This window comes from Oenanthe melanoleuca, chromosome 2 (assembly GCF_029582105.1).
Source record: "Oenanthe melanoleuca isolate GR-GAL-2019-014 chromosome 2, OMel1.0, whole genome shotgun sequence".
NCBI lineage: Eukaryota > Metazoa > Chordata > Aves > Passeriformes > Muscicapidae > Oenanthe > Oenanthe melanoleuca.
In genome coordinates, this window is record NC_079335.1 from 138,676,251 (window position 1) to 138,700,100 (window position 23,850).

A 23,850-nucleotide genomic window follows, 5' to 3' on the forward strand; every position below is an offset into this window, starting at 1 on the left:
ATCTTTGTGGCTGGCAGATACACTCAGACTCAGTTGACAGCAATTAGCTGAAACTGTGAGAACTGGTAAATGCATCAAAACAGTTCATAACATTTTGTCATTTTAAAGCATCTTCCTGCTATATATTTTTAGGAAGAGAGGAGCAAGTTATGACACTCATTTAAACCTTCCTGGGAGCTCCAAAATACCAATGACCCGAGTGATGTGATGGCTTAATTAAACAATGAGATGGGAGATGGAACCAATACCTTGAAGCACTTGAGCACGACTAATTTTAAGCATGTGAGTGTTGTGCTTGTGCTTGGCTGTTGTCAGCTGAATTGGAATGGCAGGCTGTCAAACTGATAACTGCAGCTCCCAGGGTCAGCTGAGGGCTGCAGCATGAGCTTAAGCATCTTCCTCTGCTGGTGCCAGTGGAGGAGCAGGAACACTGTCCTGGAGCATTATGGCCTCTGTCAGGGTGGCTCTCTTGCAGTTCATGGATGCTTTACTAAAGTACTGCAGCTTTAACTCTTCACTTCTTCTTCTTCTTCTTCAGCTCTTACTATTTTTCTGGTATTGTTATTTTAAACTGCAGCCAGCAGTAAGTAAGCACACCCCATTTTGCAGATACATTGGAAAACTTTGCAAATCTGTCTTTTTTTTTTAGTTTCAAGTATATGTTTTGTTTTTTTCAGCTGTACTCTGTATAGAGCTTTGTCTTGTTTTTAGCTTCTTATCAGTAAGTTGTTTCCAGAAGGAAAAGGTGCACTATTGAGTAGGTCAGGGGAGCAACCTGTTTTTGTCCAGAAAAGAGGAGAGTTAAGGCTGGGAGAGCTCTGATTGAGGCAGGTGTCTCCTGGGGTGCAGGGACATGTGCTGCCCACAGAGGCTGCTCACCACAATGATCTGCTCACTTCATCTACTGCACATGTCCAGCTGAGAAATCAACTCACATAGGGAGTCCTTCCTAAAGAGCAGTTTTTTCTACATTTAAATGTACAAAACCTGTTAATGTGTAATAGTGGAACAAAATTATCTATGAGAATGAGTCTCTTCCCACCCAAGAGAGCCTCCATCACTTCTGTAAATTAGATGTGAGAGGATGTGAGAGTGGAGATAACTCACTTGAATGCACAAGGTGTAGCTGCTGGAGGTTTCTGGGAGATGGGAGTGTATTGAAGTTAATTGCTGTACTCTGACTTTGGCTGATTTTCTTTTCTTTCAGAACTCAGGTTACAACTTAGAGCTTTGTTTTCAAAGTCATTGGCCAAGTGTTGTGTTCTTGATATGTGTAGCATTTGTAGTGATGTAATTTTTACTTGAATTATTTAAAACCTTTCTGCTCAATGGCTATACAGTGACCAAAAATTGCACAAAAAATTGTGCAAACTCAAGTTATGATGATGCTAGACAAATTTTTCCCTTAATTTTTCTTAAAATTTTCTACCTTGTTGCCCTACTTGGAAAAATATTAACTTTTTTTCTAAAAAAAAGATTAATAAAAACCCCTAAGATTAATGATGTTATCTCAGTTATGCAAGAATGGAAAGATAGAATGGTACTTAGACAAAATCTGTATAATGAAAAAATCATAGAAAATATTGCAAATTCTTTAGGCAAGTTTCTCTCTCAAGGAAGTTTTTGAACTTTATTTCTGTGCTCTGTACTGATTAGTGTTTTTGGGATTGGGGAGGTCTGAACTAATGAATGAAAGTACACACCACAACTGAAGAAATGCAGAAGTTTTCACTTGGAATCTGCTTGACTGGAAGTCCATGGTGTGCAGAATTTGTGCCAAGCCTTTCTGCACTGGGCTGGGCTGGCTGCAGGAGCCAGAGAGATGAGCTGTGGGGGTTTGAAAACCACACCATATTTTAGGAATCTCTTTACCTGATACTATGAAAAATATTAATCCATAAAGAGCCTGTGGAGAAGTGGTCCTTTTTCATTGTTATCCCATTTTTAATGTTTTATATTTAAATTTTAAATACATTTAACTTTTCAACAGTTCATGTCAGATTTTAAATAATTACTACATTGAGCTAAAGATGAATTTTTAACCTCTTTTCTTCGGAAGCAAAGAACATGCAAATTTACAGTTATTTTCTGGCCCAGTGCCGAAACATCTCTTTTGTTACCATGAAGGAAAATAGAAAGGTCTGATTAAAACCTTGCTCAATAATTAAATGTCTGTAGGTTTTTTTTTTTTTTTTTTTTTTTTTTTTTTTTTTTTTTTTTTTTTGTTTTGTTTTGTTTTTTTTTTTGTTTTTTTTCCTGTAGACATTGTTCCATTTTGGTGGTACTTGTTGTAAGGCAATGTAAAATTTAATAAATCTCTCAAATGAACCCCCAGACAGTTTTCATGATTTTTATACTACATTAGCAATTATGGAAATACACTGCAAAAATAATAAATGGCTGTTATTTGCAAGCATTTAATTGTGTAGATTAATAATTTAACATGAAGGGCAAATAACAGTCTATATTCTGCTTTCTGTTGGAGAAGTCTTGCATGTATTTTTAAATTCTGTCAGTGATTTCATTTGGAGTAATGAATGATGTGTCTTCTACTTGGATCTTAAACTGAGCACTTGCTGAACAAATTTATTAATACACAGCCCTGCTTAGCACTACCTACTCAACATCTCCTTTAAAAACCCAGGTCTGAGCACCCTGCAGTAAACTCTCTTGAGTTAATGACATTTTAAGCTATGTGATGTGTAAAGCTGGTAGAATAACTTGTATTTAATGGGGCATTCAGGAAGCATGGGGGATTAAGGCTACTTTCATGCAGAGGGAACTGGAAAAAAGATGTGAAAACCATGAGGGAAAGGGCTTTAGAGCATTGCAAGATTGCTTGGGGTGGAAGTTGACTCTGCTGAGCTAAAATTGACTCGATCTTTTTTAAGATTTGCTTTACACATGCTTACCCCATTGAATATCTGTAGGATGGTTTCTGCTGGTGAAAAAGCCACAACCAATATAGTTGTGTTTCCTGTATTTAGAGCTTGCAGGCAGCAGTGCTTCAGGCTCAGTTTTTAATTTGCACCACAGAAAAAACATTACTCTGGATAGAGAGTTGTCTGGGGAGGGATTTGGAAGTGATGGTCCGTGGGACCAGCACTAAGAGTGAGAGCTGATGCTTTGTAGCTTGAAGAATAAGATGGAATGATTTTTTAAATCCTTCTTTGTGTTCACCCCAGGTGGCAGCCTCTTCTCCATCAGCTTCCATTCCATCACTGCAATGTGCTGGGTGTTATTTCTTTCCTGCTTCTGCCTTTCCTGGCATGATTGTATTTGGTTTTTTTCCCTCTTTTTTACTTTTTTTCCCTACCTCATATAAAGTTGCTGAAGGACTGCGTATAATTTCTGTAGGTTTGTGTGCAGTGTCAGATCCCTCATCCCTTTCACTGCAGACACAGGCCTCGTGAGGAGCCTCTAGATTTATATATATGGATTTATCCATCTGTACCTCCTGAAGTGGAGAAAAAACCCCTTTAAGTTCCCAGTGCTCTTTTAAGGGAACAGCTGAAATCTGACTTATTTTAGGCAAAAAACCAAGCCAGGCATGCAGCCTATAACTTTTGAAGGAAGCTGGGAAACTGTTTACTCAGGAGGGAGCAAATGCTGGTGCTCTTCAGGGTGAGCTTTTGCAAGGGCAGCAGCAAATATCTGGAAATAAAGTGTCAGTGAACAGCTATATTCAGTTCTGGGTATTTTGCAAAAATACCTAACCATGATTGCATATATTTTAACAAAGGCTATGTTTAACCAAAGACATCCAGGTTTGGTCAACTGATGTAGGTAGATACAACAAACTGTTCTTCATGATGCAAAAGAATTTGTGCATAGACAAAATTATAATTTGATAATGCAGAAGCAAGTGCTTGCTAAATCAAGGTGGTAGCTTCTTTTATTTTAGGTAGGAATGCTTCCATGCTAACCTTAAAGCACGAGTTCTATTTCTGGGTGCAACATTTCTGTTTTAAAATGCAGTAGTATGCCAGAATCCTTCAGTTTGAGGTTCAGTTTTGTTTTTTTTTTTAAAAGAAAATTGTTGAATTTTCTATCAGTTGTTTCAAACTTAGAACGGCGCCGTCATTAGGGACAGGCTGGAGGCTCCTTGGGCACCCTGGGACTGTCACACACTCCTGCAAACAAACCAGGCTGTCACCTGATGCTGAACAGCTCCTCTAATTGATATAAAAATCAAGATTTAATGTTCTGGGGGGGTTGCAGTGTTTGTTATCCCACTGGGAAGGATTGTACTTGACAATTGGCTGGTAAGTCCTTGGTGGACAGCAAAGCTGTGGGAAAAGGGTTTGATTATTTTGCAGCTTTTTTTGCAGTGTATAGTGACTGTGTGAAAGCCTCCAGTAGCTGCCTGGCGTGGCTGCTCTGCTATTTATGGACAGCCAAGCTGCAAGTGGGAGCTGCAGCTCTAATTCAGCTGAATGCTGCCAATCCTTTGCAACATTATTGGGGTTTTCTAGTTGGTTTGTTTATTTTCCTTGTTGTTGTGCTTTTTTCCCCCAAGCTTTAGCCCTTAACTATCCATTTAATGCTTTTTTTTCCTCACACATCATGCTGTTGACTGCAGCAGTGTCAGGGCAGAGCAGGACCAGCCTGTTGAAGCAAAGGAGGAATGTAAAACTGCTGGTAATAAAAATAGCCTGCTTTATATTTTACATGTAAACTAAACTTTGCTGTTGGTATGGGACTTTGCCAGGTATGCATTCCTTCTGCTTTGTGACCTCTGTAGGACTAATGCAAATAGCAGTTGACTTCAGATAATTTCATGTTATTTAGCTCATTAATTTATGTCAGTCAAAAGACAGGAGGACTTTTCTGCCAGCAATGAATTCGTTTCTGGTATTGATTTACTGGTAGTGACATGGAAGAATGAGGAATGACATTTAGTATGGCTATGTCAAAAACTATTATCCTAATATCATAGGGTCAAATTTTAATAGCAGCTGCCATACTGCTTCCCTGAATAGGGAGTAGTCTCCAAAGTATGGAAAAAAATACATGGTATTACAGGGTAACTGCTAGGAAAAGCTTTTTTTAACACTCCAGCAGCCCTGCTTCTCTCTGGATCAGTTGAGATCACTATGTACTGCTCAGAAGAGGGCATTTTCTGGTTCTAGCAGAATTGCTGGATTCTAGACATGCCTTCAAGCCGTCTGGCCACATCTCATTGCATTTGAAGAATGCTGCTGGGCACGTTGAGCTCAGTCCCCATGCCAGGCTGCAGTGGCTGGGGGTGCTCCTGGGGGGCTCAGGGGGATGGAAGCTGCTCTACTGAAGGATTCAGCATTTCCTCAGAAGGAAAAACTGGCTTCCAGTTTATATACGTTATTTTATTGCCTGTAATCTTTTTACTGGACATTGTTTTTTATTTCTTACATGTACCTGGCTTTCTTGTTGAAGACAGTGAATTTTTAGCATTGGTTGATGGCATTTTGAAGAAATATGCCTATGGTGTATTCTGCAAAACATTTTATGTATATTTAAAAAAAAAATCCATAAAGGTCTTCTCTGCCACAGGTTATATTATACAGTGAGAGCTTTAAGTTTGCATGATGTGTGTTGCTTGTGGAATGAAGATCCTTGCAGATGAGAGGTCTATGCAAGGCTCATTAATTTTCTGTTAGTGTGCAGTATTGGTAGGTCCCGGGAGTTCTTTTATTGATGGTGGATGTTTACCATTGCTAGTATTGGATGGAACAATCTCTCACTCAACAATATTGTTGTTGATTGTTTCTTCTCTTTTGTCTTAATGCTTCCTTTTATTTTACTTCATCTGTTAATCCTCCAGTCCACTTCCATTCCAGAAAATACACTGTTGTATGTAGAGCTGTGGTGGCTTTTTAGGAAAAAAATGCACAAATAAAAAAAAATATCTGTCTGACCTAAAGTTACATAAAGAAAGAAAAATGAAGAGTTTTGTGTTACTTTGCCTGTATGTGTGACTTTTGCATGGACATCTGTAGAGAAGCAGCTTCCTGAAATTACAGTCTGTTACATTCTTCAGTATATACATTCTAGTTGCATAATATTAAGTTATGCATTCCTACAAGCTTTATAGCTTTCTTTATAATTCTGTGGCTCTAGAAATTACAAATGATGTTTCACTATGAGTGATCTGATTATGTTACTTATTTTTTTAGCTTTCCTATGACATTTTACATAGACAGTGTGATTAAAAAGTTAAAGTATTGGTACTTGGATATGGTGTTCTTTTAGTAATGCATTTTAATATTTTTGTAATTTCTTTAGATCTGTTAATTCTGCCACTGTAATTTGTCAGAAGTTGCACTAGTGGACTTAAGTAGACACCTTTACATTTATGCATTGGGTTCCATTAGGAAGAGTGAATGCACGAGAGGAGTTTCAAGGTTTCCCAAGAAAATAAGGATCTACTGCCAGTAGAGGAGCACAATACACACTTGCCAGATAAAACCAAATTTGGGAAGGAAGAATGATGCATAATATGATGCTTTAGGAGCTGCTTACATTTTGAGGAAGAAAACTATATCTATCTATCTATCTATCTATCTATCTATCTATCTATCTATATACAATTTTACAGAATGAAGTCACGTTTTTTCTACATGGAATGTAGTTGCATGAATCCAAAAATCCTAATTATTAGAGGATGAAGCATGCCCAAAAATGTGCCTTTTTTACTATAACTCCTTTCCTCAGCTTTATTTATTTTTCTATGGTTGGCAGATATTCTTGTGCTGCAATTGGTAAATTCAAACAGAATTTATTTCATTTAACTTCAGCTGCTAAGCTCACTCCCAGGCAGTGGATGTGGATGGAATCATCCCTGGAGATTCCTGTTTTATAAACCTATTTTAGGATCCAGTGAATCACCAGCTGAAAGTGCCTGTCTCTTCTTGCTGATTCTAGAGGAAGCATCAATCATGACTGCAGAACAAATGTCAAGCATATATATAGCTTAAATTAAGTGTCATGAATCCTGTGTCGGGACCTAATTAAAAAACTCCACATCTTCATTTCTAAACTGCCCAGAGCACCTCTCCCAGCTCCCCTTATCAATGGAGCTCTGCCTTTTTCCCTTTTCATGGGCATCTCACCAGGCATTTATACTCATTCTTTAAAGCATTTATGATCCACATAACCATAAAATGATAGGATGGCATTGCTTACTGCTGATCTGCGTTGCTTTCCTGTTTACAGGCAACCTTTGCCTTCCAGAGTTCCATAAAAAAACTTGCTTGGTTCACTCACATTTAATATAACTACTTGCTTCTTTCCCAAGGCATTTATTTTGGTGAGATTGTAGTTTTTGTGGTACTGTGTCACCTAATTTTTTATATTCTAAGGGACTGAAAGGAACACTTGAAAGGAGTTGCTATGACTGTTGGCTTACAAGGATTTTCCCCTTTTTTTTTTTTTTTGTTAGATGGCTGTTTAAATGCCTTTAATAGTTTTGTAAGTACTGCATCCTTTTCTTCTTCCCTATTGGCTACTTTTCATTTCCAACACAGATATTTCTCATTCTGCCATCTACCAAAGGTGTAATTTGCCACAGTGGACTGCAGCAAGAGCTTGCAAAGAGAGGATCATCCAGACAAACCAATATTAAAGTTCAGAAATTTACTACCACTGGGCAAATATCTCCTGTTTGGTCCCTGCTGCTGTACTGCATTAAATAAAAAGTGATAGGCAACAGAATCGCCTTCAAATCCTTCTGCTGTCCAGACAATGCATCATAGTTTGGGGCCCTAAGCATATAAAACCCAGCTTTACTCTCTGATTGTAAATTCTGAAGCCATTAAATAAAATGTGTGTAAAGAAAACATGAACCTTTTCATCTTAATCCTAATTTATCTAATTTTCTACTTAAATATTGCACCAGATTATCTTGATTGAAAAAAAAACCAGAATTTAAAAAACGACCAAGTCTTGTTGGAATTGCATCTCTGATGCCTCCCTCCTCAGAAATGCAGTTATTTGATTGTGCTTTGTATTTGACTGCAGCTTTCTGCATCCCCTACAGCAGAACTCTTTGCAGGATAAATAATGTAAGAGAGAAAAACACAGTGGAACAGTAGGACATACTATGCAAGGCAGTGATGTCACAAAGCAGTGTTTGGGTTGAACCAAAATGGTTATTTATGTTTTTGAAGCTCCTGCTGGTTTCCTCTGCCAGGCAGGGCTGGGCTGGGGTGGCTGCTGCCCCTGTAGTGAGCTCTCAGTGAAACCCCAGTGCTCCCTGAGCTGGGAAGTGCCAGCACGGGGCTCTCAGCTGCCTGCAGGAGCCTGACTGGGTACCAGGAAAGCTAAAAACTCTCTGAGGTGGGAATGAAATCTTTGGACATGCATAAAATAGCTTAATTCAGGTCTTAAAATACACCATTTCATAATGGGCTGTGAATGACTTTGATACCAGATCTATAAAGAGTTTGAGACACATTTGAAATTTTGTTTTTCTGGAATAACTAGGGTAAGTCAAACTGCATTGGGTTTTGTTGCTGCACTGCAAAGGGAGGTGTTGTGAGTGAGGGCTGGTCAGGGTGACTGGGAATGGTCTGACCACACTGGCACTGGAGAGGTTAAATCCCTTTGGCTGCTACCAGCATCTGCTGGCAAGGAAAGGACTTTTCCAAAGTTTTGCATAAGGGGACCATTGAACAAGTATGTTTTGAAGTTGTCCATGCAGAAAAGCTTTCTGCTTTAGCATGTCTGTCCTTTCAAAGACAAAATGAAGGTGAGGTGAAGCCTGGAAGGTCAAACACCTACATGGTGAAGTGAATCATTAGCATTTTGATTTAAAACTGAATATTTCTGCTCCTAATTCCAGAGATTGTGGTGTTTATTGTACTAACATCTGGCTTTTGTCTGTATGTCCACAATAATGAAGTAAGTGTTTTCACTGCTCAATGCTTTCATCTCCCAGCTGATAACTTCTTTATCCTCATCCTCTTGGGTCATTAGATACTGCAATACTGCTGGGTTACTCTTTTTGCTGGATGTTTTTTTTCACTAAGAGAAGCCTATATTTTACTTTATTTTTTTTTAATCAGACTTCACAAATAGTTGAACTATAATTATTACATATTAGCAGATGAGTGGCTTTAACAACAACATGGTTAGGTTGAACTAAAGAAGTCCAGCAGATAAAATACAGGACTGGCTGTTGTTGGGACAAGTTTTCTCTTCCCTCTGCAGGCATGTGCATCATCTCTTTAGAGAATATAGAATCAATCCACTGATGAGGCTGAACACCCAGCCTGCCTTGCCAAACCTCAGCCTTTGTGAGCATCCTGGCTCCCCCACTGGGTTTCCAGGGCCACTGGCCCAAGGGGGAGGATTTTTCCTGGTCTTCATCCATGGCTTTCCAGGCCATCCCATCTGCTGTGGAGCTGGAGCCTAAGCTATCTCCTCCTTATGCTTTGTTCTATTCCTTTCATTTTGTTTAGCAATTTGGGAAGGAAACTTACTGGAAAGAAGGGTCTTACTTGAATGTCCCACATGAAAAAGAGACTGGGATATTCCTGCTGCTTGTCCTGTGCCTGCCCTGCAGCCACCTGGCTCAAGTCTCATCAGATCATCCCAGCCATAGTGGCTGCTGACTCTTCTTGCTTTCTCATTATAATCAGGCAAAGAAAAAATTCACAGGACTGTATATTTAAACAAGTCCAGTTATGTTACAAGAAATATGTAGAGGTACCAATGCCAGAACTGTGACTGAAAAATAGAAAAGGGTTAAATGAATTGGGAAAACCTACATTACATAGATGTTTGCAAAAAAAAAAAAAAAAAGCTAAGAAAAATACTAATATTTGCCATATGATGTCTATAATAAGAGAATAATATCAATAGAAAATGCATAATGGAAAGAAACTGTTTTGAAAAGGGGACAGAGTAAGCAATATTAGCTTCTTCAGGAAAAAATACCATGCTGTCCCAGCAGATAAAGCCACCCTTCAGGAAATAGTGATGGAAAGAATGAGAGGGATGGGTTTTGTCATTTGAGAGTCCAGTATCTAAAGGCTACAGCGTGACAGGGAGACCTGTCTGATGACTGCTGAGTTTCTGCCACTAGAAAGGGTATTATGTGATTCAGGCAGGCATATCTGATAATTTAGCAACGTGAAAATGTAGCAATGCATCCAGTGTTTAATGCTAGAAGAGCTCAGGCACTATTCTGCATCAACAGTGATGAAATGGGGCTTAGCTGTAAGGTTTTGCTTGCCTGTATTTCTTTCACCAAGCTGTGGAAGCTGTTTCTGTGGCTTTAGTTATTGATGTCACCTTCCCCAGTTCAGCTGCTGTAATGGCTTTCACAGGGGGTGATGGCACAAAGGATGCACTCTGATAAGTGCAGAGGCCATGGAGGGAATGCAGCAGGGCCAGGGAGCAGGGAGAGCTCTCATTGATTTCCTCTCACAGGCTGCTGAGCCCTGTGTGCAGCACTGAGCCCCTGGAGAAACCTGTCCAGCTGCATCTGTGTCATCTCTATCACCTGTATCATCTGCATCATCTATATCATATAATCTATATCATCTGTATCATATAATCTATATCATCTGCATCATACCTATATCATCTGTATCATCTATATAATCTATATAATCTGTGTCATCTATATCAATCATCTATATCATCTACTGTGTCCAAGTGTGGGGCAGACAAAATCCAGGAGTGCTTGCAAAAGGCAAAGTGTCTGCTGCTCCTCCTCCTCCTCTCCCACCTGCAGGCTGCCCACCCTCCTGTTAAATTGCAACAATGAGAAGAGAAATATGAAAAAAGCCCCTTTGCAAATGGCTTTGTGCTTTTCAAAATTGTGTGTGCTAGGGGAGAAATAAGTGTTTAAAAGTGAGTGTTAAGCTTTAAATGGAGGCTGGTGGTGGAGAGGTTGGAGTGCTTGAGCAGCAGGGTCGTGTGTCTGGCTCCTCTGGACCCTGCTCCAAACCTCCCACCATCATCCCTCCTGTGTGTCTGCCTCCTCTGGACCCTTCTCCAGAGCTTCCCACCATCATCCCTCCCATATCTGCCTTCTCTGGACCCTGCTCAGAGCCTCCCACCATCATCCAGGAGCAGAGCTCCAGTGGCCAGGTGGACATTCCCTGTTTGGAGGATGAGGCTCCCACTGGAGTATATTCACACCAGTTTAAGGGAGGAAGAGAAAATCTCCAGCTGAACTGCTCTGCAGGCTTCCCTGCCTGTCAAATCTTAGGGAATGCAGCTTGATGCCTTTTAAATGTGAAGGTCCCTCCTTTGGAGTTGCCAGGGGCAGTCAGTGCATGCCTCATCATCCCATGGAGCAGCTTTGGGATGGCTGGGAACCAGCTGGGCTCGTCTCCACATGGGGAAATGTGACAGCCTCACACCCTGGTGTGGGGCAGAGCATGGCCCTGCTGAAATGTCAAGTTGTATAAGATTTAAAAAAACATGGGGATTTATTTTTTTTTCCCCTTCCAAATAAACGTTTCTTAGGTTTTTTGGTTTTAAGTGAAAATAAAGGGTTTTGTTTTTGCTTCCCCCAGCTTGCAGAACACTCTCTGACCAGCTGTAGAATTTACACTAGATGGAGTAACACCAGAGTCTTGCAGAATTGGACCAAAACAAAAGTGGCAGCCGTGAAACACTGCTTGTTGTGAATTTGAAGCACAAGGATAAACATAAAGGGTTCTTCAGTGGCACCTATACTATATTTAAAGAGTTTCCTGTGCAAGTTTGCTGCTTTTAAAACAGCTTAAAAACATGAGAGGCTTCCATTTTAAATACCAGTGTACCAGTCATATGTGGTGCTACGTGAAAATTTATTTTTATTTTCAAGTTCGGTTGGAAACTGGGTGATGAAAGCAATGTGTGATGTTTAATAAGCCTGTAGTTTTTCAAATATGCAAAGAGCTTGAAGTGGGATTGACTTTGGGGGAAAAAGGCAGGAGACTCTGTAAGCACAACCTGTGTGCAGGTCACAGCAGAAACCCTCAGCCTGCAAGTGTTTGCTTTGGCTGGGGAGAGTTGTCAGTGCCTCTGGATCTACCCAGTTACCACTGCTGCTTTCAGCAAGGAGCACGTGCTGCTTCTCTCCACAATTACCTTCCATAAAACATGTTTCCTAGCCTTGAGGAAGGTGCTTTTTCTTTCAAACCTCATGAATGAGGGGCAGCCTTTTAATCACACACACACTCCCTTTTATGTTCACCCTAATGCCTTTAGTAATAACATGCACTTTTCAATAGCTGTGTTTTTATGGATTTTCTACTGTCGTGCATGGCCTGTCTCTTCTGGGAGGGAAGATATCTGTGCTCTGCCAAAGGGGTGCAGGTGCTAGAGTAGCACAGGAGAAGAAATGTGAAGGGTCCCATCACCCACCTGGCCATCCTAAGAGGACATTTCCTCTAAAATATGTATTAAGAATGGTTTCTTTATGTTTGTACTCTGTGAGGTGTAAGAGGAGACATGGTAGTGTTACAGAGGTACTGAGGCCAAGGTCTGCTTTGACTTAGTGTTCCTCATTCCTGAATTTCTGGAGGGTTTTTTTGAATTACATTTGAAGGGGAAAGTTTTAAACAGACCAGAAAGGTTAAAAAGCATACAGGAAATTGATGAACAAAGGAATAAGTATTTTTTAGACTTCTGTTATGAACTATCTATTGCATAGATACTTCTGGCTGTGGAGTACTGCACATGATTGCCTGTGTGGTTCTTTCAGCCCTATGTTTTTTCCTTTCTTATGAAAAGGAATACTTAATATAATAAATACTTTGTAACTTCTTATAATTAATTTTTTTTTGAATGGGCACAAGATTTGCAGCATAACTATCTTTGTGGTCAGTAGGAAGAGAAATGTTGAATCTCACAAGTTGTGCTTGGTAGCAGAAAGAATAAATTCAATCATCATGTTACTGTAAATATAACTTTTAAGAATACACTTGTTTGCTTATTTACAGACCTAGGCAGAAATAAGTTGAGCAATGCTGTGCAACACACAAAGTAAATATAATAAATACGTGCACAAAAAAAGGGGTCTGAAAAGAGGGATAGAAATTTGAGAGAAGTGATATATGTGCAAAGGCAAGAGCATTGTCCTGCTGTAATGAAGTATTGTCATATACAGTGAAGAAATATATTGCTACCACTTTCCCAACGATCTTCTCTCCTAACCAATCTAAAGACATATATGCAGCTGCCAACCTGATGAAATAAAAATTTGTAATGCTTTTATATTGTTACTCCAAGGAAAAGCTTTTTACTGCTGTTTGGGGAAGAGAGGGCAATAAGTTCTGAGCCACCATTTCAATAATTTTATTTTTCAGTTTAGAAAGCTGTAGATAAATTTTACAGTGTTGCTATCTAAAAAATGCAGACTTGAGCTTTTGACTGTCACTGGTAAAGCAGTAGGGTGAAGAGAACAAAGAAGATCAAAGAGAAGTGAGAGAGTTTATTTCAAAGACATCCACAAAAATAGTGGGGTTTTAAAATTTTATTAACAATAACCTGAATTAAGCTTAACTAATTTGGGTCCCAATCTTGAAAATAATTTCATGCATGTTTAACCTCAATCATGTTTGTTGTCAGCTAATTACCTCTGTTTACAAACTAAGCATAGAATGTTTGCAAAATGAGCACAATAGAAAAATTGATAAAAACCACAGATATGCTAATGTGAAAAATCAGGCAGCCACACAAAGTATAAATATTATTTCTCCTTTCAGCACTTGGAAATTCAAGAGATGTTAATTCCATTTTCAGCTACTGTTGAATTTGATGAAACCTCTTTTTCACCTGAAGGAATAAACTAAAAATAACCAAACAACACAATTGAAAGTTGGTGGAAGAATACTGAATTTAAATGCACACTGCAGTAAATGATTGAGACCAAGTGGATTTTTGGCTTAAGATCAAATATAGTGTTTGGTTTGGCAAGAGTTTTACTGGTGTTTGGCTTATTACTGGCTATTTGAATATATATTACATTAAAGTATTGAAAATAATTGAAGTACCACACACAAAAAGATTAAGTATCACCATGACAATTAACTGCTATAAAGAACTCATAGCAATGTCCAGTAAATCATAGCAATGTCATTTAAAATCTAAGGCAGAAATCTTGAGCTGTGACTTCTATGATAATATTTAGTTAAATCAAGTAAAATTTAAAAATTGCAACACTAGATAAACCAGGTACCAAAGATGGTGATTTTCTTCCATGCATCACCTTCTTGCTAATGGAGAATGGATTTTTTCAGGGGTGGGGTGTGTACTGTGTGTAAATGCTATAAAGAAGAACAACAGCTGAAGAACAGAGGCACTGTGCATTTTGCCTTTGAATGATTGATGTCTGTGGAACTTGTGCATGCTAAACTGCAGATGCAAGCACTTGATGCATGACAAGGTCACTGCTTGGTGGCACTGCTGGCACTGCCACAAGCCTTTGGCAAACACCTGCCTGGGTTTGTACTCTTTCCGAATTCCTAACCTGCAAGTTAACTTGTTTTCTGTTGGGTTACTTGGTGGGCAGGAGCTGAATTGATGGAAGGACCTTTCACCTGGAAGTGAGTTGGAGATGCTGTTTCAGGTAGACTGTGGTGCAGGCTGAGGCACATATCAGGTGCCTCACAAGGACTTCTGAGCAGAGCATCTGAAGAGGTGAACAGCCTTTACCTGGAAATAAAGCTTTTCCACTTTTTTTTTTGTTTATTTGTTTCTTCCTGGAAATGAATAAATACAAATTTAAGTTCTCTCAAATTTGAAGTTTTTGTATTATTTCAGTGCAGAATCCAGATGTAGCACAGTTTGAATAAATCAGCTTTGGGCTTATCAGAAAAGAACTGAAAACCCTTGGTTAGCCTCAGCTCAGTTTAGGTCCATTAGTTTCAATCCAAATGATGTAAGGGAGGTTTTGGTTGCTGTTGATAAGAATTCCCATGAGTTTTAATTCTGCTGAATTAATGTGTGGTGTATGTGTGAGCTGAATCAGAGCAATCACCTGTTCTTGCTGTGTTGCCCCTTCTTTGATGGACTTGCCCCTTAGGCCATGGACCTTTCCCTGCCTCTGCTACCTCTCAAATGCAGAAAGCAAAACCAACTCTTCCAGGAGAAATAGAAGCAAATACAATATATGCAAATATAATTTATTTGGTGTAAAAATGGCAGTCTTGGATTGTTCTTGATAGTAAAAGAACAGGGAAAAGCCAAAGGGCAGAAAAGTCAGAAATCGTGTGTTGATTCTCTCTTAGCTCCTGGAGAAATTGGGACTCTTCCAACATGACCTTGGCTTTGGGTTGTTGGATTTCAATGCCCACGGTGTTCTTTAGCATCTCATTTTCCAATGAGCATGGCATTTCTGAGAGTGGGGGATTCTTTTCTGAGGACAATTTTAGAGGAGAAGGTGCTGCTAAGTTTTTTCTACTCTTCTCTTCACCTGGGTTCTAAACAACACTGCAGGGAAGCAGCTGTGATCCTCATTCACTTCACTGTGCAACTCCTCCGTGCTTGTGTCTGCACTTTTATTCCGTGGTGCAACTCCCAAAATCTGCAGCTGGGAGGGACCAGCACTGACAAATCCCACCAGTGACAGCAGACACCCACAGTGACTGGGAGCTGGTGTTTGCCTTGTTTTCCATGCCCTCAGCAAAGGCATGGACAGCAGCAAGTTGACTGGGCTTCTGTTTGGGAAAGGTCGTGCTGACAATGGTCACACTGGGCTCTGCCTCGTGACAGGCTGGAGAAACCTGCCCTCACTTTTGGGACAATGAAGGAGCCTTTGTTTCCCAGCAGAAGCTGTTGTTTGTCCAGCCTGTGGTTTGGGGTTTCTCCCTGTGATGGAGGCAGCTTTGTGCTCCTGCCAGGCTGTTTGCATCCCCTGGCAGTCATCCCCAAAGTTACACATGGGCTCTGGAGAAAGGACCATCCTTCCTGCTTGCAAAAACATCAAATTGCACCTTGCCTTTGCTCAAGATGGGGCCATTGTGTTCTGAGCTGGTAAATCACCCAGTTCAAATAAGCTTTAATTTCTCATAGGACCCTAGTGTTACCCTGTGGTAAAAGCTGCAGTGGGAAATTTCCATAATAACAGTGCAAATTTATACTCAATTCTTTCTAGGACTGTCTCTTGCCATAGCTGTCTGGCCATCTCCTGCTGTGTGGTGCTTGGGCTCTTTTGGTCCACCTTGGCCTGCTGGTGGGATTATTTTGTGTAAATCTGTGTCAGCGTGTGCTGGTCTTCTTCCCCCAGTTCACAGGGTGGAAGCATGAGGGATGCACAGAAGAATGAGGAACAAATTTTATAATGTATATGTATATGTATATGTATATGTATATGTATATGTATATGTATATGTATATGTATATGTATATGTATATGTATATGTATATGTATATGTTCAATACCCTGGCACAAAACAGATACCCTGAACCCTGGGTAGTGCTGAGCAGAACCTGGTGCCTTGTCCCAGGTTCCTGGTGCCCGGCCATCCCTGCCATCCCTGCCATCCCTGCCATCCCTGCCATCCCTGCCATCCCTGCCATCCCTGCCACTGTGCCAGAGCCTGTCAGCTGGCACTGACAGCCCCATGCTGCAGCCTGTGCCCCAGCCTGACCCTGGAACCTGCTGTTCCACAGCCACTGCCCCCTGCAGGCACAGGCAGAGTGCTAAAATTCCTATTTAATTTAAATTCCCAGCAGAACAGCCTCGTGGGCACACTCCAGCAGGCAGCAGGGGCACATGGCTGGGTTTGCCTGGGAGAACACCAGGGCAAGACCTTGGTGGTCACTGTGGGGAAAGGGACCCAGAGCTGCTCCCAGCTCAGTGCTTTGGGGGGAAAGTGAAATTGTACTTTTGAACATCCATTGAAGCAATCTTAGTGTTTTAGGGTCTAAATACATACACACCATGCAGGCTTAATTTTTAATTTCAGCGTGCACTGGTTGAATCTTTCCCCCTGTGAAAAATTCCTGGGCTTCATTTTGACTCCATGATCCTCTCTGTCTGCAAAAGGTGCTGGCAGGGATGCAGGTCTTTACCATATAAAAATGCATCATGTGTTCCCATTTTAACACTTTATTGCAGTGACTTGTAAGAAGGGTTAAGGACTATCTGAAATTCTTTAGCACATTTTTTCTATTAGATTTTTTTATTAAGTTACAATCTTTTATTTCTATTTGATGATTATTATTATTAGAAGCTGTTCTATCTAAGAGATAAAGGGTTATTTTTATTGCATTGCAATGGAAAGGCAGAAATTGCATGGGCAAAATAATGTTTTTGAGACAACTAAATCCAGAAGCTTCTATTTCAGTCTTGCCCAGGAATGGGGGAGGTCAAACAATCTCTGAAATGCCATGTAGCTTCACATTTCTGAAAACATTGACTCAAAAAAGTTTATTTAAAACATTTATTTTATTATTTACACAAATGTCTTTCTACAATAACTTCCCATTCTTTTTGATTCAGAGGTGCAGAGAAAGGATGCAAAATCTTTATGTGGTTTCACCTTTTGTTTCTTGCTAGATGTTGGTTGTGAGACATTTTGGAAATGCTTTACCATTTTGTTTCTGAAGTGCAGGCTGGAAATCATGCTTCCATGTCTGACAAATGCATGCTCTCCATTTTAAACATCCTAGACAAATCATTTGTAATGTTTTTTACATTTCTTTTGCCTGCATAAAAACTTAAATGTTCCTGGCTGTAACCTTGTTCCTGCTTTCTGGCATATTTTTATAAAAATCCAGTGCAGCCTGGAAAATCACTCACTTTCTTACCAGGAAAACCCAGCACTGTGCTTTTAGGTTTCTGTCTTTATTTTACAAAATCAAACTCTCTTGAACTTGGCCATAGTTGTAGTTTTCATTTTACTTTAGTTGTCCTCCCCCTCTGTGACTTGTATTTCATTATTTCAAGTAAATATAAAAGAGATTGGCAAACAAAATGAAGCTATACATTCTAAAAATTTTAGAAATCCTCTATTTTAATAGTTCTGCCCTCAGCAGCTGACAGTGTGGGCACTGGCACAGGCAGCCAGATGCAGAGATGCTTGAACTCCTGCTCCATATGCAGGAATAGAGACATTTGCATGGGGATGTGAAGCCTTGTGGATCTCCAGGAGATGAAAAAGCCACACCAATAGATTGTGTAAAGCAACAAGGGGAGAATTCTTCTCCATGTCATAGCTGCATTCTTCTGCACTCCTTGCAGGGCTCCAAATGCTTGCTTGAGATAATGGTGCCTTCCTCAGTGTTGCCTGCTCAAACCCCAATGTAAATTTTCTAAATTCTTTGGTTTAAGCAGCAGCTTTGCCTTCATTTTACATGGGACTACCTGTACCAGCCATCCTGTCTGTGAGCATTTCTAATGCAGTGTGGGACTTATCCTGAGCCCTCTTGCAGCTCAGCAGGGAGGAGAGAGTTAATTGTGTTTAGCTACCTTTTCTCCTTCTTCTTTATATTCCAATCTTCTGCAAGTCCCTTGGGGTATTTTCCTTCCAGGGTGGGCATTCTCCCTGTCCCACAGGTGTGGTGCTTTCAGAGGTGCTCCCTTGGATGGAGACTGCTTCTGCAGACTTCAAAGGGTCTTTTAAAAGCCTCTTGAAAGTTAACCACTTGGTCTCTTTTACAACAGGCATAAATTCCTTTATGATTGGCTCAGCTGGTTTTGGTTTTTATTTTAATTTTAGGAAACAAGAGCATGCATAGGGTAAAGATCTAGTGGTAATAAAACCTGCAGATAATTCAACTTCCATTATTGTCCTATCAGTCTCTTTATGCACTCAGCAGAGGTGATTAAAATGTTAAAAACTCTCATTACATTAAAGTCTTTGATTGTTCTCACAGCTTTGGTCATGCATGGAGAATGCAACCACCTCCACTTCATGCTGATGAAGTCTTCACATCAGCCTGTGTTTTATGTATATGCAAATCCCTACAATCAAGCCAATTATACATGAGCTGCACATTCCACATCCTTTTTGGGGTGACCTGTCACAGCCACCACACTGATACAGGCTGAAGCTGTCATGTGCTTTAGTGACTGGGAGAGTCACATGGGAAATGTTGTTTTTTAATTGAAAACTCACTTCTCTGAATTAGAACTGCAGTTCAAAAGGTTTCTCGTGCTTACTGGTGCATGTGTCTCACCTTCACAAGTCTTTGTTTCATGGATTAAATCGACTTCTTTCAGTTGATGACTGCATAGGAAATAATTTTTCCTGGAATATCTGTTTTTTTAATTGAAAACTCAAAATAAGTAGGTCACACAGAGCTTAGTGTTTAGAATGCTTATATATATATATTTAAAAATACACTAAATAATTTAGTTGTGAGGTAAGATGAAACATAAAATGTCAGAGGAAAAAAATCTCATTACCTGCAGTGTCATCTGTGAAAGCTTTGAATTGCTTGTCTTTTAAATTACTATCTCACAGCTTCAAGAATATATTCATATATAGAATGAAAATACCTGCTAGTTTAGATTGCAGATAAGGTGTGTGATTAATACCTACTTTAATTGATATTCTCCTTTGGTTGCCAGAGATACCCATTCTAGTGCTTTGCATGCATAAACAAAAATCACACAAATGAGCAGGAATTCCTGTGCCCAACTTGTATGATTTATCTACTTGCTTAATAAAACAACTGGGCCCAAAATGACATGTATCATATGTCCCTTCAACTCTCCACTTCTTGGAAGACTGAAAGTTTGAATTACATCTCCAAGGAGAAGGGAGAAATTATTTGCTCATGGAGAAAACAGACTGCTGTTTGTTCCTGCTCCTTAAACTGTGTCCTGGCAGTTTGACATCAGTGTCCATCCAGCCACATGACTTTGTTTTCACCACTGACCTCACACATGATAAGGAGATGGTGACAGAGGCCCCAGGTGACAGCCTTCTCTTGCACTGCAGGCAGTACCTGAGATGCAATTAGCAGTGATTCAGCTGGGATCTGCTGGGGGCTGGCAGGATCTTTATACATTGTAAGCAGAATAGGAGCCAGTGCTGGCAGCAGCTTCTGCACTGTGCCCATGGCTGGAGGCAGATTCAGTAGAGGAGGGAAGCCAGGAGATCTGAGAACTCCACCACAAGGGCTGTAGTGCCTGCTGGACCATTGATCTCAGCAGCACAGCCTGTCTGTGCTGTATCACCCACCACCTGTGGATGGGTAATTGGGGGAAAAAACCCAGCACAAATTTGGTATAAGGTTCCTCTGCCCTTCATAGAGCCTTCTAGTTTCTGAAAGTGAGAGGCATAAGTTGTTTTATGTCTGGTCCAACATGTATCTGGACTTCCTTTCTCTACAGATTCCTTACTGTTGCTCTGTAGAGCATAATGGAGCAGTCAGTTCCATATGGGAGTGATATGCCATGTAGAAAAGTACTGCTTTATTTAATTTCTTTTAAATCTGCTGCTCAATAGTTATCTTGGTATCTATTTCTCCTATTTTATTAAATTGTGTCACCATGTATCCACTATTTATGATTATATGGAAATCTATTCTGTCTCCTGGAGGGAACATGTTTTCATAGACTTTCAGTATAGAGAAGTGTTGCAATAGATCTGTTCACCCTCACTGTCATCCTGATACATCCTCTGTAAGGTGAGGTGGCTGTCACTAAGTGCACTGCAGGATGGGGCTCACCATGAGTTTAAATGATGATGTAGGTTTGAGGTTCTCCAGTCTCTACTGATGATTGCTGCTATCTGTTTGCTTTTGGCCTCTGGTTGTTTTCAATTATATTTCACAGGCTTAATCCCAATAATTCACACATTTTTATCTCCTTGAATTGCCATAGGTATGTTATTGCATAAAAGAGATGAGTAAGGATGATTTTTCTGTTGTTTTAATATTCTGTTGTCTGACTGTGGTGTTTACCACAGCTCAGTATTTAACATTGCTCTCTATGGAGGAGATGATTGAATGGAACCTCTTGGGACAGGTCCTTTCTTCTTTACTTCAGAGAAGATGTGAATATCACAAATGCATTTGCTCCTATAGCTTTTCCTGGACAAAAACATGAGTGAGCTGCAGGTAATGATATGCAACCACCCTTGCTAGGACTACAGAAAAGCATTGTCAGATATTAATCAAAATGATCGTGTAGATCATAAAGATAATCAGAGGGCTGCAGGAATTGTCAGCCTTTGTACTTAAAAGAAATGTACAGTCTCAGTCCAGCCAAAGTGAACAAATGTTTTTAAGCTGCCTTTTTTACACATACAGAATAAGCTGTTTGTGTAGCCTGGTGACCTATGAAAGCAAGAAAAAGAGAATGCAGAATCTATTTAATCATCAGGAGGGAAGAAAAACATCATTTTCTTAAAGATTTTCTACTTTTTTAAAAGGGTGGTTTGATATTATGTGTAATAAACAACCTGGAGATCTGCATTCAGTTCTTACTGCTGCCATGGACTGCCTACCTGACTTCTGGCAAGTCACACTTATTTTATTTCCTCACGTACTAAAGTAAGTGTAACAAGATGATATGGTGCCATGATGCTGTTGGTAATTACTCACTATATTACATAGAAACATTTGCATTGAGGTATTGCTACTGTCTTATACAGGATAGCAATGCAAATGATCCTGCACAGTGGCCTCCAACTGAAGGAGACAACAGCTACTGCATATCTTATCTGAATTATATGTGGGTAGATGGATGTGTGGAACCTGTAATTTCCATGGCTTTTGCAATATTGGGTGGTATGGGATTTGAGAAACCATTTTATCTAAGCTGCATCCCCATGCCAAATAGCAGGACCTATATATCCATGTAGATAGAAAACAGGTGAAATACTTTGTGTATTAGATGCTTTAGGAAGGCAAAATCTCAGATGCTGTCCCTTCATGAAGTTGTCCTTCTGTAGTTTTGCTTTCTAAAATGAATATGCATCTATAATTATTTGTAGTGTAGTTCTCTCCTTTAATGAATAATTTTTGTTTTTTATTTTTTTTTCTGACTTTCCCTCTTCTTTCTTTCGGGCACAAAAAAGGAAGATGTATGTAAAGCAGTGACTTGCCATCAACTTGCCTGTGGTTGGGTGCCAGAGAGGTGTGAGTTTGGGGATAAATCCCCTCCCTTGATTTTCTTCTTATGAGATAAAGTTGTGATGCACCATGACCAAAGATTTCTTAGATGGGCTTGTGAAATATGTGGAAATGTCTGTTCACTATTCAGTGTTTCAATTACTTTATGTTTAATAAATGCATCCATCCTAAATGCTGAATGTAATGTGAACAAAATACTTCTGTTATTAAATGTGAGAGGGGAGGTTAGAGCAGTTCCCTTGTGTCATGTTGTGGTAAAACTCAGAGTTTAAATCTCAATATTCAGTCTAGAACTGCAACTAGAATGCAGTAGTAATTTCTGTTTTTTTAGAAAGAATAACATAAAATTGTATAGGGAGATTTACACAGGAAAACTCATTCACATCACAAAATTAAGTCACATTTTCCAAGCATATTAGCATTTATTTCTGCAAGAGCAAATTACAGATGCAAGTAACTACACGACAGTACTCAGAAAGCTGAGCTTTCAGAGGCTTTTTTTTTGAGTCATACTGGGATTGCTGCTTGTAAGAAACAGAGGCAGTGGCTGAAAGAAGAGGAAGTGTAATACTAAATTAGGGTTGTATAAATGAGAACACAGGCAGCCTGCATATTGTCCAATGTAACACTGCTTTGCAACCTTGACTTTTCATGAACAGTAGAGGAAAAGTGTTGTTTGCTGAGGTTCACAGATCTGCAATCCATCTCCTTTACTCTTCTGAACTCTCTGTCCATGGAGCTCTTTTCTTCTCAGCCACAGCCAAGGGCTTCATCCTGTGCCTTGATCCTTGTGTCCTGGGCTAAAGAAGGGAGCAGCAGCAGAGTTGTGCTCTTAATGTCTTACAGGGACCTCGTTGCTACAACTTTGTGATGAGGGGAAGAGGAGGAGCAGGCTCTGATCTCTGCTCTGTGGTGACAGTGACAGGACCCGAGGGAATGGCCTGAAGTTGTGTTAGGAGAGATTTGTGTTGGGTATCAGGAGAAGGTTCTTCCCCAGGGAGGGGCTGGGAGCAGGAACAGGCTGCCCAGGGTCACAGCAGCAGCCTGGCAGAGCTAGCAAGTGTTTGAACAGTGCTCTCAGGCTCATGGTGTGACTCTTGGGATGTCCTCTGCAGGGCTGTGAGTTGGATCTCATGATCCTTGTGGGTCCTTTCCCATTTTGGATACTCTGCAATTCTGTGGTTGCCTCTCTCAGCAGGGTAGGCTGAAGTTTGTCTGCCTGTAGCTGAAAGAGAGCAGGTTGAGGCTAAAAGGAGGAGCTGTAAGTTGTCCAAGTGCCATTTGGCTGCCAAGGTTATATCTGGGTTCTCCATGTTCCTCTTCCCTCCCTGTTCTAGAGCACAAGGTAATTTTGTTCAATTTTTAAGTTTACTATGGCTCTATATTTTAGGCTTGCTCGATGTCTTGACAACTGTACCAGAGACATCCCATTATAGTTTTACTTATTTCCAGTTATTATAAGTAATGTATTAATTGATTATGTATTTATATACTTAATTATTATTTAAAAGAAATACATAATGAATATATATTCTATTATTGTGCTATTTTCCACTAGTTTCAGATAGCCAGTGCAGCCCTTAGCTTTGCAGGAGCCTGCATACTAAGTTTTACCAGAATCTGCTAATCCTGTGTTGGTGGGGTAGCCAGATAAATAAGTAGCTTGCTTACCTGAGAATCTTTACAGAATTTTCCAGTGAGATTTGCTGGAGACTGTGTAAACTCTCTTGGTGGGAGCAGTACCTGCTGAATCCATTGCTGAAGATCCACCAGTGTGTTGGCAGTGCCCTGCACTCACTGTGTGAGGAGAGAGAGCTGCCAAGGCTCCTGCTTTTG

The 23,850-nt window shown here is 40.1% G+C and overlaps 1 protein-coding gene across 4 annotated transcripts in view; it reads left to right on the top strand.

The window, feature by feature from the left end:
- The window catches only part of DIP2C (disco interacting protein 2 homolog C), a 306,400-nt gene that overhangs the window by 123,487 nt on the left and 159,063 nt on the right, over positions 1–23,850 (top strand). The window lies entirely within an intron of this gene.